General features: G+C 38.8%; 1 long non-coding RNA gene across 3 annotated transcripts in view; it reads left to right on the top strand.

Annotated features, from left to right (window-relative positions):
- Positions 1 to 19,102, top strand: part of LOC309671721 — a 144,716-nt gene that overhangs the window by 108,091 nt on the left and 17,523 nt on the right. Inside the window, exons 3-7 of one of the 3 annotated variants that reach the window (XR_014269179.1) lie at positions 2,149 to 2,296; positions 5,344 to 5,639; positions 6,120 to 6,201; positions 8,223 to 8,302; positions 8,425 to 8,633. This is a non-coding gene — a long non-coding RNA (uncharacterized lncRNA). Of the gene's footprint in view, positions 1 to 2,148; positions 2,297 to 5,343; positions 5,640 to 6,119; positions 6,202 to 8,222; positions 8,303 to 8,424; positions 8,634 to 9,838; positions 9,882 to 19,102 lie in introns of those variants that run through there. The other 2 variants (XR_014269178.1, XR_014269177.1) reach the window with 2 other exon arrangements.

Genomic DNA, 19,102 nt, shown 5'->3' with positions numbered 1-19,102 from the left:
AGGGATAAGGATTAGCAGATACAGCCTGTTGCTCTGCTCCCATTCAGAGCTCAGAGCCAGCGTCTCTGTGGCGTGTACTGAGCACTGATTGTAGCTCTACCAAACCCGTAATCCCCTCTTCATTCTTCCCGGCAGAAGCAACGCTGGAAGAGCACGTGTCTCGGTCGCACCCAGCAGATAGAGAGGCCCTTTGGGCGGGACAGCTGCACAATCTTCCCTTTCCTATCAAACAGGAGTTTTGCTCGCTTCCAGAGATAGATAAACAGGACACAGTGTTCCCACAAAGTAACTTGGGGCTGTTAATAAAAGTAAAATAAAGCAGAGAGAAATGTACCTTTGCTGAACAGCTGACAGTGTAATTAAGCAATACAGTGCCAATCATTTAGTAAACAAAGCCTTTATATATTACTTAAATTCCAAGAAAGCGGTAATGTATGCAAGATCTCATTACTTGAGTGTCTTTTCAGTGGCCACCTGATCTTATTATAAATTAGGCCACTGAATGCCCAGCTGTCCTGGTAGTGTTTTTTGACTCTTCTGTGTTTTGAAAAAGCACTCGAATTTTGTGAAATGCCAAAAATCTCTAAAGGCACTTATAAAATGTCAGGAAATATTCTGAGACTCTTGGCAGCATGGAAAACTGCATGAATATCATTAACAAAACATGATTAAACATCATTTTCTCTGAATTATGTCATATTTTTCATTTTTTGAAGTAAAAAAAGATATGTAGGGGAAAACATTCGATTCTATAGATGTCTTGAAAGTTCAGAATTGCCCTGGAGACCTTGGTTTCAGCCAAAGCAGATGCTGTAATGAAATTACACATACAAATACTTTTAACAGGTTGTTCCGAAAACTAGAATCCTATTTATTGGAAACTCCCTACCTTTGGCAATTCTCATCAGTTGCTATGATAAATACTGTTTTGTGCAGGCACGGTGCTCATTTAACAGAAGCTTTGAAAGCGTTTGTGATTTTTGCATTGTCTTCGAACAGCCCCCAAACTAAACAGCAGTCAAATCAGTCCTTTATCCTTGTTTAGTTATTAAATGTTTCTGTTGGATCTATTTCTGAGACATTTGAACTTCTCAAATGGCGCTTCAGTAATATGTAACAAGTTCTAAGCTAAGTAGGTACGCTTTGTTCGGGGGTTTCAATACACTTTAAGCTATTGTGATATGATGGCATTGCAACTCTCTCCCAGGCAGATGGGTCTGAAAGCCATCAACAAGAGAGGAAGAAAGCCTGGTGGCTTAGCTTTTGTGTTCGTTTTTCTATTCAGTGAGGCTATAATTTAAAATATGTTCTTTCATGTTATTGGACTTTAGTAGGTCATCTAGGTATTTAGACCAATTTGAAAAAGTTAGTAGCTGTGTGGCATTTTAATGTTAAAACCTCAGTATGTCTATAATGTTTTCCTTCGTGCCATTATTTCTCACTGACAGGTAAGGGGAGGTTTTGACACTGTTAATATAACATAGGGTGTTAATCTTATAATCGCCCTGTCAGCACTTTGTGTCAGGGTGTTAATGACCACCTTTCAGCCACTCAGAGTTGCCTGCCAATAAAAATAGTACCGGCACCTATCCAACCAGCAGCTAGGCAGCTACTTTGCTTTTTCCCCGAAGAATAAATAGAAAATTTCACTAGCCATGTGGCTGTAAAGACGCTCCTCTCTCCTTACTCATTTCCTTTTCCTTCTCTGCACCCGCTGGCAGAAAAAAACACCTTCGATGCTGTGACTTTTTAATGTATTTTGCATGCTTTATTTTAAAACGTACAAATTATTTCTCGAGTTTTATATAAACATAACACCTTGGACAGGATAAAAGCAGAATTTTTAACAGTAAGAAGCACAATTATTTGCCGCGGCTCTTTGCTATATAAATGTAACCCAAAGACAAATGCTGTATTTCTGTAATTTCTCAACGGTTGAGATGAGTCCATATTTTTCTCTCTGCACAGGAGAGGGGCTTTTCCATCTTCCTGGCAGAAGGAGTTGCACAATTCCAGATGAGTTACTTTATATGCCTAGAGGAATTTTATTGCACAAATAACAAAGGGAGACAAAGAGAGGAAGAGGGGGAAAGCACACACTCAAAATAATAAACAAAGAATAATAAACATTCCTGCTGTTGTCCCTAGGGATTCCAGATGCTGCTCCATCCCTCCGCAAGGCTGCCTGCCTCTCCTTCACACTCCTCCAGAGCCTGCGTTAGACCTCTCCGAAAATCTCACTCTCGAATGCTGTGAAACCCCGGGATGCTCAGGAACTTTTGCGCCCAGCGAGGCTGTGAGTAATTGCCATAATACGGGTTTACTTGCTCTCTGAAAGACTGTTCAGTCAGACAAATTCCATACAAAAAGAACTGGTCTGCGACATTATGGTTCGTGCCGGGATGGATTTCTGTTGCATTTCTCTCAGCCCAGTTCCTTCAAAGAGCCTGTTGCCCTAAAGCTGTGGTCCTTGTGGCCTGATGTAGCCTGAAGGTGGATTTCCTCCCCGTGCTGCTTACCACATGTCTTTCACCATTGGTATTTAGGGTCTTAATCACAAATCCTACACAAGTTTGAATTAAATAGAACTGCAGGTTAACTTTCAATAAGGTGTGGGGAGGCCAACCGGCAAAAGAAAAGCAATATCGCGGAGCGTGATGTATTCCCATATTGCAGCCAGTTTGCTGCTCTTATTGTCTCATTGGGTTTGGTTTTTTTACTTAAATTCTTATAGGTTTCTTTTAATCAAGTGATGTGGCTGATTGGCTGGGGCTAGTTCCAGCATCATGTGCTATCCAGCTGGATTTTATATGCCTTGCATTTTCCCAACTGAAAAGAAACAGACATACTACCCAACTAATTAGAACTCAGTCCCAAAAAAGTAACATTTTGTTCCTAGAGAAAAATTCGTTTCTCATGTGGGATTTTAATGCAGACTGAAAAAAAAGTAGCAAAGCATAAACAATAACCAGTTTCTATGTCATACAAACCCAAAGATGCAGTCAAAATTATTTCCCTATTAAAACAAACAGAATTTACTTAGCCTTTGCTTGTTATATTTTATAGTACGCATTGAATGCTGGAATTCCTATTATCTTGGATGCACAGAGCTATTCATTATATCACTAGATAAAACATCGTGTTTTTTCCACAGTCTTTCCATAGTATTTAATGTGTTTTGCAAGAGCGAAATGAATGTGAAAGATCAGACACTCAAACCAAATCTTTGTCTTGCCACAATCAGGCATTAATGTAGAGAATACGTATCATTTTTGTAATGAAAATAACGGAACTGGATTCTAAATGTAAAGTGGTATAAGATCATTGATTTCAAGAGAAACACACTCAGCCTCCACTGAGGTTATCACCTGGTCCCAGCCACAAGGGCCACCGGGAGGTGGGCTGCCAGTCCATTTAAATAGATTAACTATTATCCAGCGCCTCATGTCTCAGTTCTGCAAAATTACTCGTTGCTGTCATCTAAATATTCATATAAGTGCAGCTAAATCAAAGGGAAGGTTTAACTGGCACTCTTATATGTATTATATACCTCAAAATACATGCACTACCATGGGTATACAGAATGTATTTAAAAGTGTTAGGGCACTGGAGGTCTGTCACTACTTAACATTGAATGATTAGTATATCCCCACTCTGTTTCCTTTCTTATTTTACCTCTTACCAGGGACTCATAAAAAATACCTGTACTTGGCAGAAGGGAGGAACTTCGCCATCTACAAGACGACCATTGGGTCAGCTGGTTGGGTGGTGAACACAGATTCAGATCTGCACGTAGGCATAGACGTATGTGGATGAAATGATGCGTATAGCATGGCGGGGAGGGGAGAGACAGACCAGCCTTGCCACCTGCAAATCCCAGAGCACTAGAAATTGGCGACTTTACCCAGGTCTGCCTGCCAGGCAATTTTCACATCCCAGTCATTAGCCGTGCAGGGATTTCAGCGTTTCACATGTTGGTAAGGCTGAGCAGGTCACTACAGTTCAAAACAAAGAGGTCCAAGACTCCCATCCAAACAGCTGCGGTTCGTCTTTGAATTTTAGCCTTGTGGACTGTAAAAAGCTCAGAGCCCACGTTCCCCGAGGAAGTCTTGCATAAGCTTTGTTCTCAATTAGTGGAGCATAGAGAAAGTAAAAGGTCCAGACTTCAGCTGACCTTGGAACGCTGAGAGTAAATGGTCAAGCCTCTCTTAGACATGTGTGTATATTTAACTCTTGTTAACAGTAATGGGACTAACATGTGTGTATTGAGGGTCAGCTGTGACCCCAAAGTAAGCAAATTAGGAGAAGCCAAGAACAATCAAACTTTGTTATATTTTAGAATTTTGCCAAAACAATAGTTATTCCAGAATTATTTTATAGGTTAAGCAAATCTGTCCGTCTGCAGTGGGATTTCATCCTCCGCATAGAACTTAGTTATTTACCAGCTCTTCAGTGGTTTAGTTTTGATAAGTGAAGCAAGTCTCCAAGAACTCTTATGCAAAAAGGAAGCAGCTGCTTGCAGAGATGAGACGGTATGGTTCGGGAAACCTCCTGGGAACGTTATGACAGGCACAGCGCTTACAAGCTGCAGAGATGCGAGAAGGAGGGAATGCTGTTTAGTTTTGTGATCTCTTCTGCCTGGTGGGAAAGTGGTTTTGAAAGAGTGGGAAGTTCATATGAACTTGATTTGGTGTTTCTGAGGACAGAAGTTCTTTATTGACAGCCTGGGTGGTGCTAACATAAACGTGTCCCTTTGCACTTCGTTGCTGGCGTACAGAGAACGCTTCTAGGGAAGAGACAAGTTCACCCTTCTTGTCTTCAAACTCTTAAGTTGCCACTGAACCTTCGGTTAGCAGGTTTTTTGGAGGATTTTTTTTTTTTTTGAGATACTGACATTTTGTCAGTAAAATTTGGACTGAGGCCACTAAAGCAATTTTCACAAACTACCCTTGGATACAGCCACCAGCTGGTCACAGCTTTCAGTTGCCACCAGCCTGCCTTAGACCAAATTGGTTAAATGAAGGGCTGAACTCTTCAACATTAGCTGTGGGATTCAGCCACAAGGTAAATTAACAGAAGATTAATAGAGAGTGCATGGTCAGTTCCTTCATGACTCTACAAAAACTGTAGCCAGACCTTCAGCAGCCCATCAATAATATTTTGAGCCATCCAGTCTCCTCGCTGTCATTCCCCAAAGAGATTGTCAACATCAGCGTAAGAAACAGAGGGGTAAGAGTGGAATTTGTGCACTTGACTGAATTACTGCTATGAGACCTGTGGGCTGCAGGAGACACTGCAGGATGGCTGGGGAGTAAGAAAGCTGTCTTTTGCTTTTTTTGACAGAAAGGTGCTTGTTCAGAGGAAGATAGTCATGCCAACAACAACCTACAGCAATATAAATTGAAAAGAAAACTGGCTGCTGCTTTGAAACTGCGAGGGGCTGGTCACATACGTCCAAAGCCACATGAAAGCTGCTCCATTTACATATGAAAGTAATAAAAAAAAAAAAAAAAAAAAAAAAGAAGAACCCAACATACAACAAGAAACAGAGCAACTGTGTGACCTCAGGAATCAATAAAGCCATCAAGTGCCCGCTTCATCTCCATTGGTGCAGCAGAAGATATGAGCAGGTTCAACAGGTATGTATGGTATCACTGGAAAAATGGAAAGCCTAACTACAGTTAACCTTGGAAAAAACACTACAGGTGATTCTTGGTCACTTCATTTTCCCTGAATTTAACATGTTATCTGTTTCAGGTGGAACAGCTGATTCTGGCTAGGTCTTTTTCCAATTCTAGTAAGGTACAGGAAGCAAAGCAAAGAGCAAGCGCCAGTACAAAGTGTGCCCTGCGCATTTTGGGGAGGAGTTGGCTGGCACTGCTTGTGACATAGCCTCTATCTGGCTATCCATTTAGTAGAGAACACCATTAAAAATAAATGTCTTTATTTGATTGAAAAACCCGGTGGTGGAGATGATTTAAAACAAAGCAATATCCAGAATCAAGGATGCTGAAACACCTCAAAGAAACTGCAGTTTGGTTGGCATATATAAACACACCTATATGTATACATACACAGAGTCTTTGGTGCTGTTTTTAAGATGATTTTTTTTCTTTAAGGAGAGAATATAGTCTCTTGAGACTATGACTTGGAGACGGTGGACCTATTTCCAGCTTTGTCACGCATCGTAATCAGTAAAAGGTCAGTCATTCTCTCTTCTTCCCATTCTCCCTCCTGCAGTTCTTCTGTGTTACTAGTTTGGTCGTGCCTATGAGACAAATGTTAACAAGGTAATACCTGTAATTTTTCAGCAGTTTGGAAGAATTTACACTCTGTTCTGTTTATGCCCATAATCACTTCATTACGTATAACTGATTGTTGAAGTCATGTTATAGTTTTGGGCTCGCTGAATGCATGGTCATGATGCTATTAATTTCAACATTAATAAATGGTTTTTCAAACAGTGTGTACATGTAGGGAAACAGAAATTTCATTATTTCTCCAGTGTCAATGAGAACCGATACTAGCTCACTGGAATGTTTGTGAATTCTCATGTTTAATCCACTCAATTTAATTATGTGATTACGTAGCTTTTAAGAAATATCCACTCTTTTCTGGCTCTGGCACTCTCCATCTGTTACACCTCCAGAATTGGCTTTTGTATGTTGAATGTCATTGTATTTTGAGTGTCATTTATGTCAATGTTTTATTTTCATTACTTACATACCATGTTATGAAAAAATCTATAAACACAAGACTTCTCACTAATTATTAAAATGCCACCGTTTATTATTACTAAATATTTAGTTTATACCAACAACTTTTTCCACTTAATTCAAGATTGTCCATCACCTTTGAACAGTAGCTTCCTGGACAGTTAAGTAATAGATTATGTTTATTTTGGAAGAACAAGAAACATAGCTTTAAATTATTTAAAGTGTTGGCTCTTCAGAGCCATTCTGAGCTTCCTTAGTGTCTCAAACAGCGTCATGACCAATTTTGACCAAAACATCTACGTGTTTTAAATAATAAAACAGAACATACACACACAAAATGAAATATCACAGTAGTTTCTAAAACATATTTTCAAAGACATTGAAGCATGCTTTGTTTTTTAAGCTCTTGAATTGTACCAATGTTAAACTGGCATTTTGAAGGGTTCCGAAACTTCATCCAGCGCAGAGAAGCTGGTCAGTGTGGAGAAAAGAGGGACCTTGGAAAAACTGAATGCTTCCACAGAGAAACTTGGTAAATAGGTTCCTGCCTGGTTTCCAACTGCAGCTAAACTGAGATTACAGACCTGCTTTTAGTTTGTGTGACTAACAGAGAGGAAACTGTGTCTTACCACGAGTTGAAAAGCAGTGGAAAAATAATGATGGTCCTATTATCCTAAAGGATATAAAAACTGGCCTGGGAAGAGTAGCAATTTAAGACTGACCACCAGCACACATACTGGTATTTTCCTGTGCTGTTTGCCATATTTATACAAATATTTGCTAAGTGTTTATTTGTAAGACTTCAGTTGGCACTTCCTGTACACCCTAAAATTTCATCGACTTCAGTGGGTGTGGAACGGGATGCCAGCTCAGGCCTAAGGTCTTGAATTATGCATTGCATGTTTCTTCCTAGCCAAATGAAAGCCTGTTAGTATACTTCCCGATCTAAGCATCAGGCCTCTGGTGAATATTTATATTGGAAGTCAAAATCCGTAATCAAAAGAGAGTTTCTTAAAAAAAAGGAGGCTGCTTTGGAAATTCTGGTCTTAGTTACACGACGATTCATCGCTTCTCTGCAGTTTTGGAGCTCACATAACAAACGTAACACAATGAGGGCTGAATCAAAGTGAGTACCCCAAAGTTAGTAGCGGTGTTTTCCTTCCTATAATTTCTGCCAGTCTCAATGAGGCACGTTTATTACAAACTTTTACAAATTATATGCTAACAGAAGCCCAAGTTAGGTCCTTGTCTGGAGTAAGTTCTTGTACTACTGGTATGAAGTCTTCTAAAAATATAGCTCAGAAAAGCGTACGACTGGAAATAGAGTTATTTCAAGGATAATTTAGGTTGCCGTGTCTTCAACACACAGCTGAGAAATCTGTGATTGCTGAGCAGATCAGGTTTCTGGCTATTCTTTAATGTGTTTATATTTACTGAAACAGCCTTTGGAAATACTGTCAAAGCTGGCTCGAGGATTAAGTTGTTAGCTTCTCTCATTTCTGTCAGTCTTGACCTTAGGAGGAAGACACTCGGGGACAGCTTTGTCTTCAACCTGGTGTCACTCATTACACATTGAGCTTTATTTGGTAAGTTCATGTTTGTGCAAAATGGCGCATTATTTTTTCCCCTAGTTTCTTCCAAGATTTTTAGGGTAAGGGATTATTTAGGGCCACCTCCATCTTCCTTTCTTACACTCCAAAATAAACAGGTTTCCAAGACCAAAGCTGCATCTAAAGGTTCTGTGTCAGTGACAGCGTAAGTACCCACAGAAACGAAAGCTCTTTGTTTGCCTTGTTCTGCTTGTCCTGTACCAAGCGCTGGGAGGCAGGGTGCAAGTATTGACCACGCCTGCTGCTTTCTGTGACGTGCTCACAAACTCATTCGGTTTCAGCCCTGAGAAGATTTAAGAGTCTTACAGTTTTCTTGGTAGGAGATGGATTAGGCCATTATGATTCAATCTTTTTCGTTAACTGGTTGAGCTTCAGATTAAAAGCAATGGAAGTTTTTCATCCGGCTGCAGCAGCTCTTGACTGGTTGGCGATCTTCAAAAACTGTCATCGTCTTCTGCCATTAGATAAGTTTATAGCATTTTTTAAGTTTATAGCATTTTTTAAATCTATGTTGTCATCAATTCCCCCACCTCCCCAATGGTGGTTTTCAGAGAAAGTACCATAAAAAAAAATACTTTTATTGTGGAAATACTACTCTTATTCATCTACCAGAGTTGATCATAGCAAGGCCTTTTGATTAAAGCTTTTAAAGCATTTCAAAACATCACGTTGGAAACAACTTCCATATTTATTGTTGCTTGAAAGTCTTCCTGCAGTGTCTTCTCTGGCCTTTCAGTCACCCTAACAAAAACCATGAGCATGTGAATGCAAAACGTGCTATATCCCTGACAATTTTCGTGCTCTGTCTCTCTTCACAGCTAGGACATTTAAGAAATTTAAAAAATAAACCAAAGTAGTTGACATTTATTGAAGGGAGGAGGTTATGGAATTATGTCAAACAGAAGACTGCAGCAGAATAAAGCCTGCCAGTAAGTTTAACTCTTTCTAGAGTTTTACTGCTCATTGTAATTATTAACATCTTTAGTTACAACACCATTTGGATATCATTAAAATAAATGCAAACGATCTTGGCCTATCCTTAAGGATTTTTTTTAAGACATGCTTTTTTGTCATTTGTCTCACTAATGGATCGTTTTTATCATAGAGTATCACGTTACATACATGAAACAGTTTCGCTATCTCCAATGTCCTGTTGATCTGGAAATAAAATTGCACAAATTTATCACTATATTGCAAATGACTTGAAATAAATGCTTGTGAACTGTATCTTCAGTTAGCAAAGACTTACCAGTGTATTCTCAACAATCAGTCTCTTAAGTTCATGCTATGAACCTGAACCTTCTGGAACTGAAGTCAATCTCAGTTGGAGCTTTGCCTTCGCTTGGGTTGCAGCATCCCCTTTACAGCATTTTTTGGCCGTAGAGCAAGAAGAGGAGGTGACAGGGACTCAAACTGAAACGAAGTCTCACATCATTTGAATATGATTTGCTTTCTTCCCCCTGAATAATCTAAAACAGTAATTTAAATTAATCTATTTTGTCACTGAAACAGGCTAGAAGCACTTGTTAAACTACACGCCACATCTAAACTGCTGAGAAAGTAACAACCAGCTGAGAGGTAGGAATGGAAACCTGGGGACAAAATACTTCCTTAAATTGCTCCTCTAGAATCCAGTAAAGGATATCCGATTGCATGTTCACCAAGGCTCTTGCAGTACTGGCTAATTACTTTTTCCCAAGCCAAGAACCTGGGTTGGGTTTTTTCATATCACTTTTCTAGAAGCCCTAATTCATCTTCAATTGATTTCATCCTTAATGCAGCCAGATAACTAAATTACTTCCTTGCACAGAGTTTGCCAAATGGTCTTCCAAAGTGCACAAAGACTCTCTGAATTATAGATAAAGGCCACTTAGCAAACAATACATTTCAGCACATATTACAGATCTAGTCCCAAAGGATCATTTTTGTTATAGAACACAACACAGTCATGATTAATAAATTGCATCTTCATAGAAGACGTTTTGAAGATGTCAACATTTTGGTTTGCTCATTTGCTGTTAAAAGGCAATATTCTTCCCCCTGTTTACACGGGGAAAGGAATTTGAGAGGAAGGAACTTTTGCCTCTTCCTCTATGGAATAACACCAGGAAATCTATGTGGCAGAGTCTTTGTGATCTTTTTCAGTTTGTTTCCTCCATAAATATTTCGTCCCATAAAAGGTGTGTGGGAGAAAGATCAAGTTGGAATAATTCCCTTAAACATTCTCTGAGCCCGAGTGCTACTTGCTTTTTAGGGGCTGGGTTTGTTTTTTGTTTTGTTTTGATTTTTTAAGTTCAATGCATAAGTGAGATGACCAGCCGGATTTAATGAGCAGTCTGCGCACGCACTCACTGCAGAGATAGACAAAACAATCTGATCTCGCTGCCATTTTGCACATGTGGCTTTCTCCATGCTTCCCTCTAACAAGTATGCAGAGTAAAGGATTTTGCTGGTTTTACCTTTCTCCTTTTATGCATCTTAGTGAAGGTTTTCTCATCAGACAATGGCATCTTCTGTGATTTCTCAGAATTTAACAGAAGTTCTGAAAAGGTAGAATTACTTACTGTTATTTTGTCCTATATACTGAGACAGTTTTCTTTGTGGTGTACGTGAAGAAAGATGATATCCATAGCTCTCTGGCTTGATTTCCTGTCTCCATATATATATATATGCGCCTGTGTTTGAATACTGATTGAACTAATTTACTCGATTGACACAGCTGTCCCTCAGTAATCCTGGCAGTTTGACTATCAGGTACCAGCCTCTCCCACTGAAGCACTTCACTTCTCTGCATAAATAAAGTAAATACTTCTCGCACCGGAAACCTGAATACTTCTCTGTCCTCTGCCAAGGAATAGCTAACTATGAAGCTGCTTGATCAACTGCACTCTCCTCCCCATACCTCAAAGTATGCAATGTATGCTAAGTGAAAAAAATGAGCAAAAAAAGAACCTGGAAGCCAGAGAGGTAAGTTCTCAAGCTAAAGCAGCAAGGATTTTTTGAAAACAGGTTCCCACTCAGGTGAATGCTTTAAATACTGGGATGAGATTTCTTTTGGCCAGTTTGTGATGTTTAAGTCAAAGACCAGATTCACAGTGGAGAAACCTAAGTAGAGTCAACTGCTGTTCTCTAAGGGACACAGCTGACATCTTGCTGATTTTCTCTGGAAGAGTTTGGCTTGCTGGGCTCCAGTGACATTACACTTAGCTCTTCTCCTCCATTCATTAAGGAAGAGATGTGCCTAATCTTGGAGCAAAAATTCCCGCTAGCTGGCAGGATGCCTAAAAGTTAGGTTGCACTAGCCAACATTGTATTCTTTGCAGATTTAGCCCTGTACTTCTTCCATGCAAAGCTGATCCATTCAAATATTAACTGATTAAACAGTAGTTAATGAGAAATAGCTTTCACTTAACATTAAGGTAATTTTAAGATATGAAGATGGAGGTACAAATAACAACCAGCTCTATTCAGAAAAAAAGGTGGCTTTCACTAACATCACAGTTAAGAATAGCCACGATACTCAACACTTCGTAGTTTTCCCCTATGCTAACGCTTTCTGAATAACTATTATCCATGCCCAACACACATTTTCTTCTTTCTGTGCAGTAAATATACTATATTTTTACTTATGTGAGTTTGTTCTGTCACACTAGCACAAGAATACTGTTGTAGTTTTGGTGCAAAATACATCATTTTAACTTAGAATAAAAATGACAATAAAATTTTGCAAATGGCTTCATTAAGGTCTAGATTATGATATATTTTAGATATGCAAATGTTTTATGCATGACTTCATCATTTCCAGCTGAAAGCAACACCGTTATTGTGTGGAGGTTAAACACATGCCACACTTAAATGTTTCCAACTACCTTAGAAAATTCTTTGCAGGAGCATCACATGTGTAGCTCTATTTGTCTTTCACGTGAATGTATTTGAAAATTATTTTGACTTGTGAATAGCTTGAATTTCTCTGGAGCCTGAGTTTATCTTAAAATTCCTAGACTCTGATAATGTAATCAGGTGTATCCATCATAATCTTATCCCTTTAAATGAAAAAAAATATAGTTTACCGACATTCTTTGGAGTTTTTCTTTCTTTGCATAAAGGAGCTTTTGAGGGCGTAAAGACTTTCAGTAGCCCCTTCAAACAGAGAGTAACAACCTGAGCTCCGTCTAGATCTATCTCTTCATGTAAGAAAAAAGTATCACAATGTGATGTTCTGCTTATATGTGGCAATGATGCTGATGGCAGAATTAGTTTTCAGAAGACAAATACCTTCTAGAAATATTTTGTGCTAATTTTTGCCTGATCAGTAATTACATGCCTTCCAATAAAAGGAGGAAATGTTTTGTTGTGTCTGATGATAGCCGAGGTCTCAAATTCTTAGAGTTTCCATAATAATTTCCTTCCTGTATTTGACTTCATTCTATTCCAAACCAAAGATTTTAGCAATGAAAGGACATGTCAACTTCTCTACAAATCCTACTTGACTGTACATGGCATAATCTTATGAATGGAACAGAGTGGTAAGTCACTGAAACATTGACTATGTAAAGAAAAACGTGAGCCTTGCAGCTTTTTCTAATTCCTCAGCAACAACCCAGTTAAAAAGCAACACACCATAGAAATGGCTTCTCAGATTATGTTTCTATTAAAAAAATATTAAAATAAAAATAATTCAGGCCATACAGGGTTTTTTCTCAAAGTTAAGGACAAGATATATATATGGTCTAGTAGTTAAGACAGATAATCATAAATATTTTACGTTCTTCTATTCCTGCTTTTTGTCTTTTTTTAGTGTGTTATGAAAGTTTGGGGCAGTCGCTTAGTGCATAAATTAGGCCCATAACAAGTGTTTCGATTTTTCATGAATGCTGAGCATCTAAAGCTTCTCAGGGTCCTTCTGAGCATCAGGTTTCTCTGTCAGCTCATTTATGTCTCTCTTTTCCAGGAATGTAACTTTTCAAGCATTCATGTTTTCATACCTTCCCATTAATTCTCCTGTGCTTTAGTAGTAAAAATACAAGCAACATTGCCATTTTCACCAAACACTTTGGGAGTCATAGGCAAAGAAAATATGAGTGGAAAGGATGAATATTGCCAACTGCTGATCTTTTTTATTCCCCTTCCTGGCAAGCAACACTCTTATTCAAAAGGAGCAAGTGGATGCTTACACAACAGTTTTTGTGAGCAAACTTCTACAAACACTACCATTTGCCAAATGTGTCAAAAATCATTTTATGTTCATCTGATTTCCACTCAATTTTTTTATTCTAGATGGCCTACCAAAAAATCCCTAAAAACCCCACCAAATTACCTCTTTTCTTTTGATTTCAGTGGGTCTGAGGAGCAGTGATTTCAGGGTTTTTTCCACCATTTGGAAAGGCGGCAAGCAGGCTGACATTTAAGAAGGCTGGTATTAAAGGTGGGATTTCAGAAGCAGTCACTACTGGCCTAACTTTGCTTCTGTGGGAGTCAACAGTAAAAATTTGATTGACCCAATGGCAAGAGAATCATGGTCCTTTCTGGAAATCTCTGGTTTTTAGCCGCATGCCATGACTTCTTTTCATTCAGCCATGAGGGACCTGACTTGGCACCCTTAGCCACCCCAACACACTTCTCTTACGGCAACAGCAGGCCCTCAGGTGAGTTTAATAGACTGTTTTTTCTGCCCACAATGTGCAGGTGTTTAAATAGCATCCTTAGATTAATCTGGAGCACAATTAAGTTCCTGTCTTTCTGGTTGCTATCGATAAATACAATGGAATGTTTATATGACCAGTTAAAATTAAGAAAAAATTGAAAGCAAGGTAAGAAAAACTTCTGTAAAACCCTCTTGCTTTTCTATGTTTTGTTTAGATAAAGAACATTTGCATCTTCTAATTATCACCATTTAAATATTAAATTATCTGCTGGTGTTTGCATTTAGAGATGTATGTCTAATAGCTATGAGTGCCTAATCTTGTATCTAAAGAGAGTTCTGAAGGCTAATATTAGTGCATTGATATTAGTAGCACCAGACACTTCTCAAGAACTGATGTGCGGACGGTAAGGTGTTTGCTAACCTGACTCAGAAGAGGGTAGCCTAGCTTTTCAGCTTCCACCGGATTTCTTGTACCGCCGACACAAGTCCTTTCGTGCTGTTTTAAAAACACCAGAGAGGTTCTGGTGGGATTTACTCTGTGTGTGTGTCATCTGAAGGTACATTTGCAGAAGTCTCCTCAGTAGCTCCGATCATCACACCCATAAAATTTTGAAGGTCTAAAGTCCCCAGAACTCCCAAGACATTATGTCTGAGGCAGGAAGAAGAGGAGAAACACCGCAAGAAGGTGGTTAGCATGTCTTGCCTTGTACACAGGTCCACCCACCCCCCATGCCTGGTCTTTGGGAAAGGTGGGACAGTTTGAAGTTGTCAAAGCCTTCAGTCAGAGAATAAAGCTAGCATAACTATCTACCTATATTCTCATCTGTGCTACATCACATGAACTAGCGGCAAAGAAGATGTAGTCTTTGATTTTTCAGCAACTGCAATGGATAAGCACTGCAGTCAGACGGTTGTAAGTAAATCAGACTTGCTGGAATAACACACGAGTGTCACTACAATAAAATATTGATTCACTCCCACTGTCTTCTTAGCCTGCCTTCCTTCCTTTCCAGGCTATGCCTACAAACATCAAATTGATGGGATTGCAGAGAAATGAATAACGCTTGCATTTTTAGAGCAGCTAGAGGAAGAATTTTAAAGCGCAGTAGATAAAATGCTTTGTGAACGTTGACCTTACTGAACAATCCAGAAATTCAACAAGAAATGTTATCTGCAGTTATTAGAAAAATGTCTAAAGAAAAGGCTCACATTGTGCAGAGATGTGTCTATTATGCAAAATAAGAAATTTATGTTAATATTGCAATGCAATATTAAGCCAGACAGATATTAAAACTTGGGGACAACATGAAAGTTTTAAGAGTTTCCATTTTGGACTTCGGAAACCATTCGTATAAATATCCACCCCAGATGCAAGTTTGTCTCAAGAGTATACATAATAATACAAGGTGTGAGTAAACTTTCTAAATAAAATTCTCGATTTGTTTTGGATAGTAAGATCCTTGGAGGAAAGAAAGAATTTAATTAAAAACAAACAGCATTGCTATTCGTAAACTTGTTCAAGCCCAACAAGTCATAAATCAAACTGGTTTTATTTATTAACTCTTGCAATATGTGTGGCAAACACACACCAAAAAAAAAAAATCTTGCAAAACAAGACATACCTAGAGGTGAATGAAATTTCTCGATGAATACAAAATTGATTGAAAAATGGAGTCTGGGACATACTAAAACCCTATGCAAACTCAGATCAACTTCAGTGAGTAGCTTTGTTCCCAAAACTGTGGTAAGTGAACTACTTCACTTTGAAGTGGAAATAAGTAAATAAAAGTTTTGATTTCTTAAACCAGCATTACCATTTTGAAATAAAGTATACATGTTTAAAAGGGTAGATCTCTTGAAACCAAAATGGAAATTTGGTCATTTTGAACATAATGAAACATTTTAAATAATTGTAAGCCAAATTCACCTAACCTCCCTGTCATCCTTACATCTCCACACACTCCCATGCCCTCAAAACACAGATGTCTCTTCCTTCTAGTCTGACCCCTCCCGTTCTTTCTGATGACCATCACATCCCATGAAACATCCTTTTTCATGCCGCTCTACCTCTGTTGTGCTCTACAAGAGAACTCATAAATATTCATCGGCTAGATCATTAAGCAAATAGTGCAAATAGGCAGTTTTTCAACAACTTCTACAGATGGACGTATTTTTCCTTTACTCACGCTTTTTGGCTCCTAAACACATACAGATATAATCCTGACTCTTGTTGGACTTGGGAAAAAAGAATCATCCCATATAAAAAATCCATTTAGTACATATCATCCTAGTGAATCTCAATGGATGTAATATGGCTCTTTTTTAGGATTCAATCCATTACCATAAGTTGAAAAAAATGAAATTTCCATGCCATGTTTTGAACATCTGGATGGCAATAAATAGAAAATTAAATCACTAGGAAGTTTTGTCTGGGTAGTATATAAAGGCAATCTAGCTAGAATGTACCTGCACTTTTTCCATTTTATTTCCCATTTGACAATCACTTTAAAAAATTTCAGCTGACAGTTTTCCTGTAATTAGTGAGCACTACATAATAAAAGATACAATTCTGGGAAGAATATGTGATAATACTATTTGATAACTGTATTCTTGTTTTAAATGCAAGCAGGCCTTTGTGTTAAACGTGGATCACTTGACAAATTTCTATAATATGTGTGTCAGATATATCACAATGCACTTAGGAAAACTGCCAAGTAGTGATGCATAGGACTTCAAAATTTAAGAGTCAAATTAATTCAGAAAATGTGGCTGTAGAATAAATCTTCTATATGTGGACATCAAGGACCTCTCTAGCTCAAAGAGACTTTAGAATCAAGTTACTTCTATTCCAGAGTCCACGCACCTCTTTTGGAGACAGATGCCTTTCAGTCCTTCCAATTTGTTAATGCATACAACCATAGAAATTTAAACATGCAAAGAGATTTTTTAAAATTATTAATTAGATAAGGGGGGGGTGCTAACATTTAGCTGTGATTTAATTTCAATGGTTTCTTAAGCAATTACATCTAATGAGGAAAACTATAATTGCTATCAGGTGAAGTAAATCTAGAAAGTAGAGAAACTGGCTTGATTTTTCGTAACGACAAAGAATGGAATGCCACTATTTTCATCTGTAAGTGTGATCTTCAGCTGTGAAAATGACTCTTTTGAAGTCAAAGTCCTGTAGTTAGTTTAGTGGTTAGCGCCGCAAGATAATCATACTTCAGCATGAGCATAGCAAAAATATGTTTGTTTTTTTTAATATAATTTAAAAAAGCTCATAACCAAGTAATTCTTGAATAACATCTGCATGGTAACACTGAACTGGTAATAGGATATAGATTGTTCACCATTTTAAAAAGTCCTTGAATCCAACACCGCAATGTATTAAGTAATGCAGTTATGCTGGAGAGAACAGACTGGTAAGAAAATAAGGAGTGATGAGACTTTTGACTGAGACAGAATATAGACAATTACTGCATTTGTAAAGGACAGGAAAATGGAAAGGGGGCGGGCGAAGAAAGAAAATAAAAGTCAAGAGTCCTGTTACAGTAGAGCAAGTACAAGAAAAAGAAAAATGCATTGGAAAAATCTTCAGATTTCTTCTATAGAAATCTTCTTCTGTACGTCACAGAAAAGTGACGTATCTCCATGGAACTTACATGAACGTACTGCTTTTTATAGTCTTAGATATGACACATTAGTTCTTAGGAAAAGCATTCAGATAGATATACTCATGACAGAGATAAAGAGTACAAAAAAGAGCTCAAGAGTGCAAGACCCACTGAGGGAGAGTAAGACTTCTAAACAATGAACCAGCTGCCACACAAAGAAATATTCATAAAGCTGCAAGCTTCGACGTCATGTTTGGACCAAAAAGACAGGAAAAGCAGTTCTATATTACTCAGTGGGCACTCGCAAGTCCCTCTTTCTGTCTTAAGTGCCGGGCACATTCCCAGACATCGGGAGTCTGGGGGACACTTCTGCATAGCCGAACACTAAAGCGAAGCCCAGGCCATCTCCTGGCAGGACAGGAACAAGGGATGCCAAGTCAGTCTGGGAAGGGTGTGCATGAGAAGGCTGCTACAGGGGGTTACTTCATGTTACAAATAGCTTGAGGAAAAAACTTGGGGGTTTTGGAAGGAAAAGATAAGAAATATGGTTGGAAGGAGGACTGGGGGTTTTATGCTGTTCTTGACTTGAGGGTCACAAAGGTCTGTCATGAGAAGATGGCTGAGAACCTGGCACATCACTTCCTTACGATAGGGTAGGTGGCTAAATGGGGGGTTAGTCCGGAAGTAAGAAGTACTAAGGTTACAAAACTGGTACTGGTGAGATCTCTGAGAAATGAATAGGCCATCATCATCTTCACTAAGACAGTGCTGTTTCTATAAGCGTCTCACAACAGGCTCCGTGAGAGCGAACCGTCTTTGCAGTTGTCAGTCACCAGTGTCTCTGAACAGGGAAGCCTGTGTATGCAGATGTGACTTTCTCACGCGCACGTACGTAACCAGCCCACTGTTTAAATAAGTGTTTTGCTCAGACATGTTACAGATCTGCACGTATTATTAGATGTGAACAATACGCAAGCCTACCTTTGACAATCCAGCCCTTTCACACCGAGCAGCTTAGTGTGTCTCTTACCCTCCTCCCCCATGCCTCAGCCCTACTCCAAAGCAAAGGCAACATTTGGAGCTAAGCTCCCTAAAAACCATTTAGTTCATTGCTACACGTCAAACATATGTAAAGATACCATGCTGTTGCCTTGGGACAGCCATACAGCATGTCCTAGAGGTTAGTGTATTGACTCTTCCAGAGCGTCACGTCTTTTAGTACAGGCAACATATGATGCAGCTCTGGTCTCATCACAACATGTGTAACATCTGGGAGAACTGCCGCTTGTCAAGCCAACCAGCGCTCTGCTGACAGACAAAGTGAGCATTATACCGAAATGCCATTCCTCAGCTGTTTGCAGAATTAATTTCCCTGTAGAATTTTCTAATTAGTTGGCTCTTTCCAGCCCGTTCCCCACAGAGGAAGCAGAAAGGAAGCAAAAGGCTAGCACCTGCTCCTAAAGCTCTGGCTGGGAAAAAAAATAATTAAATTTAAGGATGACATATACAGTAAGTATT

Source organism: Vanellus vanellus (assembly GCF_965231255.1).
Source record: "Vanellus vanellus genome assembly, chromosome: 4".
Classification (NCBI taxonomy): Eukaryota; Metazoa; Chordata; class Aves; order Charadriiformes; family Charadriidae; genus Vanellus; species Vanellus vanellus.
This window is presented reverse-complemented; position numbering and strand designations above follow the sequence as displayed.